Source organism: Prenolepis imparis, unplaced genomic scaffold (assembly GCF_030444845.1).
Source record: "Prenolepis imparis isolate NDT839.2.m4 unplaced genomic scaffold, iyPreImpa1.0 SCAF_11, whole genome shotgun sequence".
Taxonomy (NCBI): Eukaryota; Metazoa; Arthropoda; class Insecta; order Hymenoptera; family Formicidae; genus Prenolepis; species Prenolepis imparis.
This window is the reverse complement of record NW_028141169.1, coordinates 5,825,405-5,839,876: the sequence shown is the minus strand read 5'-3', so window position 1 is coordinate 5,839,876 and position 14,472 is coordinate 5,825,405.

Here is a 14,472-nt window from a genome sequence, read left to right as displayed (position 1 = left end):
TGTCTGGTTGGTACCAAATGATTCTGTAATCAATGTACTATTAAAATGTATAATCGATGAATTTTTGGCTCGTCTCAAAATATTAGAAATCGATACTTTTTTACCGCTGACCCTATGCGACGCATCCTTAATTTATGTATAGCAAATGAAAAAGTTTGTACGCTGTTGTCTGCTTGGTTCCAAAAGATTCTGTAATCATTGTACAATTAAAATGAATAATAGATGAATTTTTGGCTCGTCTTAAAATATTAGAAATTCATACTTTTTTGACGCGGACCCTGTGCGACGCATACTTATTTTATGTTTATCGTATTAAAAAATTTGTACGTTGGTGTCTGCATGGTACCAAAAGATTCTGTAATCAATGTACAATTAAAATGTATAATCGATGAATTATTGGCTCGTCTTAAAATATTAGAAATCGATACTTTTTTACCGCTGACCCTATGCGACGCATCCTTAATTTATGTATAGCAAATGAAAAAGTTTGTACGCTGTTGTCTGCTTGGTTCCAAAAGATTCTGTAATCATTGTACTATTAAAATGTATAATCGATGAATTTTTGGCTCGTCTTAAAATATTGGAAATCGACACTGTTTACCGCTGATCCTGTGCGACGCATCCTTATTTTATGTATATCAAGTTAAAAAATTTGTACGCTGGTGTCTGTTTGGTACCAAATGATTCTGTAATAAATGTACTATTAAAATGTATAATCGATGAATTTTTGGCTCGTTTTTAAATATTAGAAATTAATACTTTTTTGGCGCGGACCCTGTCGACGCATTCTTATTTTATGTTTATCATATTAAAAAATTTGTACGCTGGTGTCTGGTTGGTACCGAAAGATTCTGTAATCATTGTACTATTAAAATGTATAATCGATGAATTTTTGGCTCGTCTTAAAATATTGGAAATCGATACTGTTTACCGCTGATCCTATGCGACGCATCCTTATTTTATGTATATCAAGTTAAAAAATTTGTACGCTGGTGTCTGTTTGGTACCAAATGATTCTGTAATAAATGTACTATTAAAATGTATAATCGATGAATTTTTGGCTCGTTTTTAAATATTAGAAATTGATACTTTTTTGACGCGGACCCTGTCGACGCATCCTTATTTTATGTTTATCATATTAAAAAATTTGTACGCTGGTGTCTGGTTGGTACCAAAAGATTCTGTAATCAATGTACAATTAAAATGTATAATAGATGAATTTTTGGCTCGTCTTAAAATATTAGAAATCCATACTTTGTTGACGCGGACCCTGTGCGACGCATACTTATTTTATGTTTATCGTATTAAAAAATTTGTACGCTGGTGTCTGCATGGTACCAAAAGATTCTGTAATCAATGTACAATTAAAATGTATAATCGATGAATTTTTGGCTCGTCTTAAAATATTAGAAATCGATACTTTTTTACCGCTGACCCTATGCGACGCAACCTTATTTTATGTTTATCAAGTTAAAAAATTTGTACGCTGGTGTCTGTTTGGTACCAAATGATTCTGTAATCAATGTACTATTAAAATGTATAATCGATGAATTTTTGGCTCGTCTCAAAATATTAGAAATCGATACTTTTTTACCGCTGACCCTATGCGACGCATCCTTAATTTATGTATAGCAAATGAAAAAGTTTGTACGCTGTTGTCTGCTTGGTTCCAAAAGATTCTGTAATCATTGTACAATTAAAATGAATAATAGATGAATTTTTGGCTCGTCTTAAAATATTAGAAATTCATACTTTTTTGACGCGGACCCTGTGCGACGCATAGTTATTTTATGTTTATCGTATTAAAAAATTTGTACGCTGGTGTCTGCATGGTACCAAAAGATTCTGTAATCAATGTACAATTAAAATGTATAATCGATGAATTTTTGGCTCGTCTTAAAATATTAGAAATCGATACTTTTTTACCGCTGACCCTATGCGACGCATCCTTAATTTATGTATAGCAAATGAAAAAGTTTGTACGCTGGTGTCTGGTTGGTACCAAAAGATTCTGTAATCATTGTACTATTAAAATGTATAATCGATGAATTTTTGGCTCGTCTTAAAATATTGGAAATCGATACTGTTTACCGCTGATCCTGTGCGACGCATCCTTATTTTATGTATATCAAGTTAAAAAATTTGTACGCTGGTGTCTGTTTGGTACCAAATGATTCTGTAATATATGTACTATTAAAATGTATAATCGATGAATTTTTGGCTCGTTTTTAAATATTAGAAATTGATACTTTTTTGGCGCGGACCCTGTCGACGCATTCTTATTTTATGTTTATCATATTAAAAAATTTGTACGCTGGTGTCTGGTTGGTACCAAAAGATTCTGTAATCAATGTACAATTAAAATGTATAATCGATGAATTCTTGGCTCATCTTAAAATATTAGAAATCGATACTTTTTTACAGCTGACCCTATGCGACGCAACCTTATTTTATGTAAAGCAAATGAAAAAGTTTGTACGCTGTTGTCTGCTTGGTACCAAAAGATTCTGTAATCAATGTACTATTAAAATGTATAATCAATGAATTTTTGGCTCGTCTTAAAATATTAGAAATCGTTACATTTTTACCGCTGACCCTATGCGACGCAACCTTGTTTTATGTATATCAAGTAAAAAAATTTGTACGCTGGTGTCTGCATGGTACCAAAAGATTCTGTAATCAATGTACAATTAAATGTATAATCGATGAATTTTTTGCTCGTTTTTAAATATTAGAAATTTATACTTTTTTGACGCGGACCCTGTCGACGCATCCTTATTTTATGTTTATCATATTAAAAAATTTGTACGCTGGTGTCTGGTTGGTACCAAAAGATTCTGTAATCAATGTACAATTAAAATGTATAATAGATGAATTTTTGGCTCGTCTTAAAATATTAGAAATCCATACTTTGTTGACGCGGACCCTGTGCGACGCATACTTATTTTATGTTTATCGTATTAAAAAATTTGTACGCTGGTGTCTGCATGGTACCAAAAGATTCTGTAATCAATGTACAATTAAAATGTATAATCGATGAATTTTTGGCTCGTCTTAAAATATTAGAAATACATACTTTTTTACCGCTGACCCTATGCGACGCAACCTTATTTTATGTTTATCAAGTTAAAAAATTTGTACGCTGGTGTCTGTTTGGTACCAAATGATTCTGTAATCAATGTACTATTAAAATGTATAATCGATGAATTTTTGGCTCGTCTCAAAATATTTGAAATCGATACTTTTTTACCGCTGATCCTATGCGACGCATCCTTAATTTATGTATAGCAAATGAAAAAGTTTGTACGCTGTTGTCTGCTTGGTTCCAAAAGATTCTGTAATCATTGTACAATTAAAATGAATAATAGATGAATTTTTGGCTCGTCTTAAAATATTAGAAATTCATACTTTTTTGACGCGGACCCTGTGCGACGCATACTTATTTTATGTTTATCGTATTAAAAAATTTGTACGCTGGTGTCTACATGGTACCAAAAGATTCTGTAATCAATGTACAATTAAAATGTATAATCGATGAATTTTTGGCTCGTCTTAAAATATTAGAAATCGATACTTTTTTACCGCTGACCCTATGCGACGCATCCTTAATTTATGTATAGCAAATGAAAAAGTTTGTACGCTGTTGTCTGCTTGGTTCCAAAAGATTCTGTAATCATTGTACAATTAAAATGAATAATAGATGAATTTTTGGCTCGTCTTAAAATATTAGAAATTCATACTTTTTTGACGCGGACCCTGTGCGACGCATACTTATTTTATGTTTATCGTATTAAAAAATTTGTACGCTGGTGGCTGCATGGTACCAAAAGATTCTGTAATCAATGTACAATTAAAATGTATAATCGATGAATTTTTGGCTCGTCTTAAAATATTAGAAATCCATACTTTTTTACCGCTGACCCTATGCGACGCATCCTTAATTTATGTATAGCAAATGAAAAAGTTTGTACGCTGTTGTCTGCTTGGTTCCAAAAGATTCTGTAATCATTGTACTATTAAAATGTATAATCGATGAATTTTTGGCTCGTCTTAAAATATTGGAAATCGACACTGTTTACCGCTGATCCTGTGCGACGCATCCTTATTTTATGTATATCAAGTTAAAAAATTTGTACGCTGGTGTCTGTTTGGTACCAAATGATTCTGTAATAAATGTACTATTAAAATGTATAATCGATGAATTTTTGGCTCGTTTTTAAATATTAGAAATTGATACTTTTTTGGCGCGGACCCTGTCGACGCATTCTTATTTTATGTTTATCATATTAAAAAATTTTTTACGCTGGTGTCTGGTTGGTACCAAAAGATTCTGTAATCATTGTACTATTAAAATGTATAATCGATGAATTTTTGGCTCGTCTTAAAATATTGGAAATCGACACTGTTTACCGCTGATCCTGTGCGACGCATCCTTATTTTATGTATATCAAGTTAAAAAATTTGTACGCTGGTGTCTGTTTGGTACCAAATGATTCTGTAATAAATGTACTATTAAAATGTATAATCGATGAATTTTTGGCTCGTTTTTAAATATTAGAAATTGATACTTTTTTGACGCGGACCCTGTGCGACGCATACTTATTTTATGTTTATCGTATTAAAAAATTTGTACGCTGGTGTCTGCATGGTACCAAAAGATTCTGTAATCATTGTACTATTAAAATGTATAATAGATGAATTTTTGGCTCGTCTTAAAATATTAGAAATTCATACTTTTTTGACGCGGACCCTGTGCGACGCATACTTATTTTATGTTTATCGTATTAAAAAATTTGTACGCTGGTGTCTGCATGGTACCAAAAGATTCTGTAATCATTGTACTATTAAAATGTATAATCGATGAATTTTTGGCTCGTCTTAAAATATTAGAAATCAATACTTTTTTGACGCGGACCCTGTGCGACGCATGCTTATTTTATGTTTATCAAGTTAAAAAATTTGTACGCTGGTGTCTGCATGGTACCAAAAGATTCTGTAATCAATGTACAATTAAAATGTATAATCGATGAATTTTTGGCTCGTCTTAAAATATTAGAAATCCATACTTTGTTGACGCGGACCCTGTGCGACGCATACTTATTTTATGTTTATCGTGTTAAAAAATTTGTACGCTGGTGTCTGCATGGTACCAAAAGATTCTGTAATCAATGTACAATTAAAATGTATAATCGATGAATTTTTGGCTCGTCTTAAAATATTAGAAATCCATACTTTGTTGACGCGGACCCTGTGCGACGCATACTTATTTTATGTTTATCGTATTAAAAAATTTGTACGCTGGTGGCTGCATGGTACCAAAAGATTTTGTAATCAATGTACAATTAAAATGTATAATCGATGAATTTTTGGCTCGTCTTAAAATATTAGAAATCGATACTTTTTTACCGCTGACCCTATGCGACGCATCCTTAATTTATGTATAGCAAATGAAAAAGTTTGTACGCTGTTGTCTGCTTGGTTCCAAAAGATTCTGTAATCATTGTACTATTAAAATGTATAATCGATGAATTTTTGGCTCGTCTTAAAATATTGGAAATCGACACTGTTTACCGCTGATCCTGTGCGACGCATCCTTATTTTATGTATATCAAGTTAAAAAATTTGTACGCTGGTGTCTGTTTGGTACCAAATGATTCTGTAATAAATGTACTATTAAAATGTATAATCGATGAATTTTTGGCTCGTTTTTAAATATTAGAAATTGATACTTTTTTGGCGCGGACCCGGTCGACGCATTCTTATTTTATGTTTATCATATTAAAAAATTTGTACGCTGGTGTCTGGTTGGTACCAAAAGATTCTGTAATCATTGTACTATTAAAATGTATAATCGATGAATTTTTGGCTCGTCTTAAAATATTGGAAATCGATACTGTTTACCGCTGATCCTGTGCGACGCATCCTTATTTTTGTATATCAAGTTAAAAAATTTGTACGCTGGTGTCTGTTTGGTACCAAATGATTCTGTAATAAATGTACTATTAAAATGTATAATCGATGAATTTTTGGCTCGTTTTTAAATATTAGAAATTGATACTTTTTTGACGCGGACCCTGTCGACGCATCCTTATTTTATGTTTATCATATTAAAAAATTTGTACGCTGGTGTCTGGTTGGTACCAAATGATTCTGTAATCAATGTACTATTAAAATGTATAATCGATGAATTTTTGGCTCGTCTCAAAATATTAGAAATCGATACTTTTTTATCGCTGACCCTATGCGACGCATCCTTAATTTATGTATAGCAAATGAAAAAGTTTGTACGCTGTTGTCTGCTTGGTTCCAAAAGATTCTGTAATCATTGTACAATTAAAATGAATAATAGATGAATTTTTGGCTCGTCTTAAAATATTAGAAATTCATACTTTTTTGACGCGGACCCTGTGCGACGCATACTTATTTTATGTTTATCGTATTAAAAAATTTGTACGTTGGTGTCTGCATGGTACCAAAAGATTCTGTAATCAATGTACAATTAAAATGTATAATCGATGAATTCTTGGCTCATCTTAAAATATTAGAAATCGATACTTTTTTACAGCTGACCCTATGCGACGCAACCTTATTTTATGTAAAGCAAATGAAAAAGTTTGTACGCTGTTGTCTGCTTGGTACCAAAAGATTCTGTAATCAATGTACTATTAAAATGTATAATCAATGAATTTTTGGCTCGTCTTAAAATATTAGAAATCGTTACATTTTTACCGCTGACCCTATGCGACGCAACCTTGTTTTATGTATACCAAGTAAAAAAATTTGTACGCTGGTGTCTGCATGGTACCAAAAGATTCTGTAATCAATGTACAATTAAAATGTATAATCGATGAATTTTTGGCTCGTCTTAAAATATTAGAAATCCATACTTTGTTGACGCGGACCCTGTGCGACGCATACTTATTTTATGTTTATCGTATTAAAAAATTTGTACGCTGGTGGCTGCATGGTACCAAAAGATTTTGTAATCAATGTACAATTAAAATGTATAATCGATGAATTTTTGGCTCGTCTTAAAATATTAGAAATCGATACTTTTTTACCGCTGACCCTATGCGACGCATCCTTAATTTATGTATAGCAAATGAAAAAGTTTGTACGCTGTTGTCTGCTTGGTTCCAAAAGATTCTGTAATCATTGTACTATTAAAATGTATAATCGATGAATTTTTGGCTCGTCTTAAAATATTGGAAATCGACACTGTTTACCGCTGATCCTGTGCGACGCATCCTTATTTTATGTATATCAAGTTAAAAAATTTGTACGCTGGTGTCTGTTTGGTACCAAATGATTCTGTAATAAATGTACTATTAAAATGTATAATCGATGAATTTTTGGCTCGTTTTTAAATATTAGAAATTGATACTTTTTTGGCGCGGACCCTGTCGACGCATTCTTATTTTATGTTTATCATATTAAAAAATTTGTACGCTGGTGTCTGGTTGGTACCAAAAGATTCTGTAATCATTGTACTATTAAAATGTATAATCGATGAATTTTTGGCTCGTCTTAAAATATTGGAAATCGATACTGTTTACCGCTGATCCTGTGCGACGCATCCTTATTTTTGTATATCAAGTTAAAAAATTTGTACGCTGGTGTCTGTTTGGTACCAAATGATTCTGTAATAAATGTACTATTAAAATGTATAATCGATGAATTTTTGGCTCGTTTTTAAATATTAGAAATTGATACTTTTTTGACGCGGACCCTGTCGACGCATCCTTATTTTATGTTTATCATATTAAAAAATTTGTACGCTGGTGTCTGGTTGGTACCAAATGATTCTGTAATCAATGTACTATTAAAATGTATAATCGATGAATTTTTGGCTCGTCTCAAAATATTAGAAATCGATACTTTTTTATCGCTGACCCTATGCGACGCATCCTTAATTTATGTATAGCAAATGAAAAAGTTTGTACGCTGTTGTCTGCTTGGTTCCAAAAGATTCTGTAATCATTGTACAATTAAAATGAATAATAGATGAATTTTTGGCTCGTCTTAAAATATTAGAAATTCATACTTTTTTGACGCGGACCCTGTGCGACGCATACTTATTTTATGTTTATCGTATTAAAAAATTTGTACGTTGGTGTCTGCATGGTACCAAAAGATTCTGTAATCAATGTACAATTAAAATGTATAATCGATGAATTTTTGGCTCGTCTTAAAATATTAGAAATCGATACTTTTTTACCGCTGACCCTATGCGACGCATCCTTAATTTATGTATAGCAAATGAAAAAGTTTGTACGCTGTTGTCTGCTTGGTTCCAAAAGATTCTGTAATCATTGTACTATTAAAATGTATAATCGATGAATTTTTGGCTCGTCTTAAAATATTGGAAATCGACACTGTTTACCGCTGATCCTGTGCGACGCATCCTTATTTTATGTATATCAAGTTAAAAAATTTGTACGCTGGTGTCTGTTTGGTACCAAATGATTCTGTAATAAATGTACTATTAAAATGTATAATCGATGAATTTTTGGCTCGTTTTTAAATATTAGAAATTAATACTTTTTTGGCGCGGACCCTGTCGACGCATTCTTATTTTATGTTTATCATATTAAAAAATTTGTACGCTGGTGTCTGGTTGGTACCGAAAGATTCTGTAATCATTGTACTATTAAAATGTATAATCGATGAATTTTTGGCTCGTCTTAAAATATTGGAAATCGATACTGTTTACCGCTGATCCTGTGCGACGCATCCTTATTTTATGTATATCAAGTTAAAAAATTTGTACGCTGGTGTCTGTTTGGTACCAAATGATTCTGTAATAAATGTACTATTAAAATGTATAATCGATGAATTTTTGGCTCGTTTTTAAATATTAGAAATTGATACTTTTTTGACGCGGACCCTGTCGACGCATCCTTATTTTATGTTTATCATATTAAAAAATTTGTACGCTGGTGTCTGGTTGGTACCAAAAGATTCTGTAATCAATGTACAATTAAAATGTATAATAGATGAATTTTTGGCTCGTCTTAAAATATTAGAAATCCATACTTTGTTGACGCGGACCCTGTGCGACGCATACTTATTTTATGTTTATCGTATTAAAAAATTTGTACGCTGATATCTGCATGGTACCAAATGATTCTGTAATAAATGTTATATTAAAATGTATAATCGATAAATTTTTGGCACGTTTTAAAATATTGGAAATCGATACTATTTACCGCTGATCCTGTGCGACGCATCATTATTTTATGTATATCAAGTTAAAAAATTTGTACGCTGGTGTCTGTTTGGTACCAAATGATTCTGTAATCAATGTACAATTAAAATGTATAATCGATGCATTTTTGGCTCGTCTTAAAATATTAGAAATCGATACTGTTTACCGCTGATCCTGTGCGACGCATCCTTATTTTATGTATATCTAGTTAAAAAATTTGTACGCTGGTGTCTGTTTGGTACCAAATGATTCTGTAATCAATGTACAATTAAAATGTATAATCGATGAATTTTTGGCTCGTCTTAAAATATTAGAAATCAATACTTTTTTGACGCGGACCCTGTCGACGCATCCTTATTTTATGTTTATCATATTAAAAAATTTGTACGCTGGTGTCTGGTTGGTACCAAAAGATTCTGTAATCAATGTACTATTAAAATGTATATACGATGAATTTTTGGCTCGTCTTAAAATATTAGAAATTTATACATTTATGCCGCTGACCCTTTGCGACGCATCCTTAATTTATGTATAGCAAATGAAAAAGTTTGTACGCTGTTGTCTGCTTGGTACCAAAAGATTCTGTAATCAATGTACAATTAAAATGTATAATCGATGAATTTTTGGCTCGTCTTAAAATATTAGAAATCAATACTTTTTTGACGCGGACCCTGTGCGACGCATGCTTATTTTATGTTTATCAAGTTAAAAAATTTGTACGCTGGTGTCTGCATGGTACCAAAAGATTCTGTAATCAATGTACAATTAAAATGTATAATCGATGAATTTTTGGCTCGTCTTAAAATATTAGAAATCGATACTTTTTTACCGCTGACCCTATGCGACGCATCCTTAATTTATGTATAGCAAATGAAAAAGTTTGTACGCTGTTGTCTGCTTGGTACCAAAAGATTCTGTAATCAATGTACTATTAAAATGTATAATCCACGAATTTTTGGCTCGTCTTAAAATATTAGAAATCGTTACATTTTTACCGCTGACCCTATGCGACGCAACCTTGTTTTATGTATATCAAGTAAAAAAATTTGTACGCTGGTGTCTGCATGGTACCAAAAGATTCTGTAATCAATGTACAATTAAATGTATAATCGATGAATTTTTTGCTCGTTTTTAAAAATTAGAAATTGATACTTTTTTGACGCGGACCCTGTCGACGCATCCTTATTTTATGTTTATCATATTAAAAAATTTGTACGCTGGTGTCTGGTTGGTACCAAAAGATTCTGTAATCAATGTACAATTAAAATGTATAATCGATGAATTCTTGGCTCATCTTAAAATATTAGAAATCGATACTTTTTTACAGCTGACCCTATGCGACGCAACCTTATTTTATGTAAAGCAAATGAAAAAGTTTGTACGCTGTTGTCTGCTTGGTACCAAAAGATTCTGTAATCAATGTACTATTAAAATGTATAATCAATGAATTTTTGGCTCGTCTTAAAATATTAGAAATCGTTACATTTTTACCGCTGACCCTATGCGACGCAACCTTGTTTTATGTATACCAAGTAAAAAAATTTGTACGCTGGTGTCTGCATGGTACCAAAAGATTCTGTAATCAATGTACAATTAAATGTATAATCGATGAATTTTTTGCTCGTATTTAAATATTAGAAATTGATACTTTTTTGACGCGGACCCTGTCGACGCATCCTTATTTTATGTTTATCATATTAAAAAATTTGTACGCTGGTGTCTGGTTGGTACCAAAAGATTCTGTAATCAATGTACAATTAAAATGTATAATAGATGAATTTTTGGCTCGTCTTAAAATATTAGAAATCCATACTTTGTTGACGCGGACCCTGTGCGACGCATACTTATTTTATGTTTATCGTATTAAAAAATTTGTACGCTGGTGTCTGCATGGTACCAAAAGATTCTGTAATCAATGTACAATTAAAATGTATAATCGATGAATTTTTGGCTCGTCTTAAAATATTAGAAATACATACTTTTTTACCGCTGACCCTATGCGACGCAACCTTATTTTAAGTTTATCAAGTTAAAAAATTTGTACGCTGGTGTCTGTTTGGTACCAAATGATTCTGTAATCAATGTACTATTAAAATGTATAATCGATGAATTTTTGGCTCGTCTCAAAATATTAGAAATCGATACTTTTTTACCGCTGATCCTATGCGACGCATCCTTAATTTATGTATAGCAAATGAAAAAGTTTGTACGCTGTTGTCTGCTTGGTTCCAAAAGATTCTGTAATCATTGTACAATTAAAATGAATAATAGATGAATTTTTGGCTCGTCTTAAAATATTAGAAATTCATACTTTTTTGACGCGGACCCTGTGCGACGCATACTTATTTTATGTTTATCGTATTAAAAAATTTGTACGCTGGTGTCTACATGGTACCAAAAGATTCTGTAATCAATGTACAATTAAAATGTATAATCGATGAATTTTTGGCTCGTCTTAAAATATTAGAAATCGATACTTTTTTACCGCTGACCCTATGCGACGCATCCTTAATTTATGTATAGCAAATGAAAAAGTTTGTACGCTGTTGTCTGCTTGGTTCCAAAAGATTCTGTAATCATTGTACAATTAAAATGAATAATAGATGAATTTTTGGCTCGTCTTAAAATATTAGAAATTCATACTTTTTTGACGCGGACCCTGTGCGACGCATACTTATTTTATGTTTATCGTATTAAAAAATTTGTACGCTGGTGGCTGCATGGTACCAAAAGATTCTGTAATCAATGTACAATTAAAATGTATAATCGATGAATTTTTGGCTCGTCTTAAAATATTAGAAATCGATACTTTTTTACCGCTGACCCTATGCGACGCATCCTTAATTTATGTATAGCAAATGAAAAAGTTTGTACGCTGTTGTCTGCTTGGTTCCAAAAGATTCTGTAATCATTGTACTATTAAAATGTATAATCGATGAATTTTTGGCTCGTCTTAAAATATTGGAAATCGACACTGTTTACCGCTGATCCTGTGCGACGCATCCTTATTTTATGTATATCAAGTTAAAAAATTTGTACGCTGGTGTCTGTTTGGTACCAAATGATTCTGTAATAAATGTACTATTAAAATGTATAATCGATGAATTTTTGGCTCGTTTTTAAATATTAGAAATTGATACTTTTTTGGCGCGGACCCTGTCGACGCATTCTTATTTTATGTTTATCATATTAAAAAATTTTTTACGCTGGTGTCTGGTTGGTACCAAAAGATTCTGTAATCAATGTACAATTAAAATGTATAATAGATGAATTTTTGGCTCGTCTTAAAATATTAGAAATCCATACTTTGTTGACGCGGACCCTGTGCGACGCATACTTATTTTATGTTTATCGTATTAAAAAATTTGTACGCTGATATCTGCATGGTACCAAATGATTCTGTAATCAATGTACAATTAAAATGTATAATCGATGAATTTTTGGCTCGTCTTAAAATATTAGAAATCAATACTTTTTTGACGCGGACCCTGTCGACGCATCCTTATTTTATGTTTATCATATTAAAAAATTTGTACGCTGGTGTCTGGTTGGTACCAAAAGATTCTGTAATCAATGTACTATTAAAATGTATATACGATGAATTTTTGGCTCGTCTTAAAATATTAGAAATTTATACATTTATGCCGCTGACCCTTTGCGACGCATCCTTAATTTATGTATAGCAAATGAAAAAGTTTGTACGCTGTTGTCTGCTTGGTACCAAAAGATTCTGTAATCAATGTACAATTAAAATGTATAATCGATGAATTTTTGGCTCGTCTTAAAATATTAGAAATCAATACTTTTTTGACGCGGACCCTGTGCGACGCATGCTTATTTTATGTTTATCAAGTTAAAAAATTTGTACGCTGGTGTCTGCATGGTACCAAAAGATTCTGTAATCAATGTACAATTAAAATGTATAATCGATGAATTTTTGGCTCGTCTTAAAATATTAGAAATCGATACTTTTTTACCGCTGACCCTATGCGACGCATCCTTAATTTATGTATAGCAAATGAAAAAGTTTGTACGCTGTTGTCTGCTTGGTTCCAAAAGATTCTGTAATCATTGTACTATTAAAATGTATAATCGATGAATTTTTGGCTCGTTTTTAAATATTAGAAATTGATACTTTTTTGGCGCGGACCCTGTCGACGCATTCTTATTTTATGTTTATCATATTAAAAAATTTGTACGCTGGTGTCTGGTTGGTACCAAAAGATTCTGTAATCAATGTACAATTAAAATGTATAATCGATGAATTCTTGGCTCATCTTAAAATATTAGAAATCGATACTTTTTTACAGCTGACCCTATGCGACGCAACCTTATTTTATGTAAAGCAAATGAAAAAGTTTGTACGCTGTTGTCTGCTTGGTACCAAAAGATTCTGTAATCAATGTACTATTAAAATGTATAATCAATGAATTTTTGGCTCGTCTTAAAATATTAGAAATCGTTACATTTTTACCGCTGACCCTATGCGACGCAACCTTGTTTTATGTATACCAAGTAAAAAAATTTGTACGCTGGTGTCTGCATGGTACCAAAAGATTCTGTAATCAATGTACAATTAAATGTATAATCGATGAATTTTTTGCTCGTATTTAAATATTAGAAATTGATACTTTTTTGACGCGGACCCTGTCGACGCATCCTTATTTTATGTTTATCATATTAAAAAATTTGTACGCTGGTGTCTGGTTGGTACCAAAAGATTCTGTAATCAATGTACAATTAAAATGTATAATAGATGAATTTTTGGCTCGTCTTAAAATATTAGAAATCCATACTTTGTTGACGCGGACCCTGTGCGACGCATACTTATTTTATGTTTATCGTATTAAAAAATTTGTACGCTGGTGTCTGCATGGTACCAAAAGATTCTGTAATCAATGTACAATTAAAATGTATAATCGATGAATTTTTGGCTCGTCTTAAAATATTAGAAATACATACTTTTTTACCGCTGACACTATGCGACGCAACCTTATTTTAAGTTTATCAAGTTAAAAAATTTGTACGCTGGTGTCTGTTTGGTACCAAATGATTCTGTAATCAATGTACTATTAAAATGTATAATCGATGAATTTTTGGCTCGTCTCAAAATATTAGAAATCGATACTTTTTTACCGCTGATCCTATGCGACGCATCCTTAATTTATGTATAGCAATTGAAAAAGTTTGTACGCTGTTGTCTGCTTGGTTCCAAAAGATTCTGTAATCATTGTACAATTAAAATGAATAATAGATGAATTTTT